Genomic DNA, 1,984 nt, shown 5'->3' with positions numbered 1-1,984 from the left:
CCCATACAAGCCCTTGAGACCACTAAGGAAATTTAATTTTTTATTTATGCATAATCAAGTAATTCGACAATTATGACTTAGGATTAGGCTAATCCAATCAGGAAATATGCGGTGGTTATTACCCTTAAAATGATTTTAGAAAATGGATGAAGTTTGGGCTGAATCCTCTGTTCCATTTAACAAAAGCACCAAGTTTGAGCTGGATGTCAAGACCAATGAACCACAAAGGGAATTTTGCGCGATCTCGCGAGCACGCAAGTGCATGCATTGGTATAAGATGTCACCTCCTCTTTAATTGTTCCTCTCTCCTATCATTTCCTAGAAAATCTAATGGTGGTGATGATCTCATCACCGTTTGTGAAAAAGGATAGAGAGAGAAAAGTTCAACGTACAATTGTCAGCTAGGGGCACTTTGGGTACTTTCTGGCAGTCACAATAGAGATTGCATGTATTAATAAAGAGTTTATTTGGACTATACAAGAGGAATGCATGCATGGACAGGCACATACTTTATTTTATTGGTGTAAATAATACACAACCACGTACTCAAAAGAAATATACTTCCATTGGGCTATCTAATAATTAATATTCTTTGCGTTCGGTTTACCAAATCTGAAACAAGACAAGAACTTCGTACGACTTCGTTTGTAACGTGTTAACGATCTGTAACCCACCGCCTTGATATCAACCATCCTTGCATTGCAATTATCTCCATTCTGTTCCAATCCATCCTTCATCTCCCTCACCCCAGCACTACGATCGCTCACCTTATCCTTGACTCCTTCCTTGCCTTTTGGTGCACCATGGAATGGGATGATATGATCCTTCCTTGGCTTCTTGCTTCCTTCATGGGAATCCCGTTTACTTCCGGCAGCCTCGCCGGTCACCTGACAATCAAATCTCCGATCGAAAGCAGTCGCAATTGGCTCGTGTGATCTTGTTCTCGAATGATATGGCTTACGGTATCGCGGCATTCCCTCCTTCCGAATACGCTTCATTGCTGCCATGAAAGGATCAAACTCTTTTCTCTTGAAGCCAAGTGCTGATAATAGCCTCAGCTTCCAGATCGAACCTCGTGGCTTTGGTGGTGGAGGAGGAGAGGGACATTGAAGGCGGGGCGGGAGCTTAAGAGGGAGAAGCTGGTTGTCATGAAAGAGCTCGTCGGCGGAGGCCATGACATGGGGTTGGCGTTTGGTGCACTACAGAAGTAATCTGAAGAGGTATAGATATGGCTCATGGGTCTTGAAAGAGCATTAGAATTAGGCTTGGAACACCTTGGGCTTGGGAATGAGAAACCTTCCATTGATGCAGATTGAGGGGCTTGAAAAAGTAGATCGCTGGTGGAACTGTGGACTTTATTCTTTTCTGCTTCTACTGTAACCAAGGGAATCATCTCTCTCTCTCTCTCTCTCTCTCTCTCTCTCTCTCTCTCTCTCTCTATATATATATATATATATATATATATATATGAGGTTTTGGTGGGAGATACTTGGGTGTTTCGTGGGCCTTTGAAGGACAGAATTAATAACGGAGGCTATACGTTTTGCCTATGGGGTTTTAAATGCTTCTTATTACGACCGGAGATATGTCATTGTGCTGTGAAATGTTGAACAGTCCAAATTTTCTTCTTTGGATTTGGTGACGGCATGGCTGACTAGAACTATTTAAAACAAGATTTAGAAGGCATAAAAATGAAGGATACTGGAGGATTGTGTTTTCGATCGGATTATAGGGCACGTCTAGATAAATAAAAGATGTGGTTTGACCTGATTTGCTGTTTGATCACTAAAGCAGAAAAGAAATATGATTAGTTATGATTTTTTTTGAAAAAACACAAATTAAAGAAGTTCACGGGAAACAATAATCACATTTCTTGTTGGTTTTGATCCTAGATTCGTAGAAATCTCCTACATTAAAAAAATGAAACGAAAGAATTTCCTGATCAGATTTCTATTGAAAGACCTAGTTAAATGAAATCATTTGT

This window comes from Phoenix dactylifera, chromosome 3, assembly GCF_009389715.1.
Source record: "Phoenix dactylifera cultivar Barhee BC4 chromosome 3, palm_55x_up_171113_PBpolish2nd_filt_p, whole genome shotgun sequence".
Taxonomy (NCBI): domain Eukaryota; kingdom Viridiplantae; phylum Streptophyta; class Magnoliopsida; order Arecales; family Arecaceae; genus Phoenix; species Phoenix dactylifera.
This window is presented reverse-complemented; position numbering follows the sequence as displayed.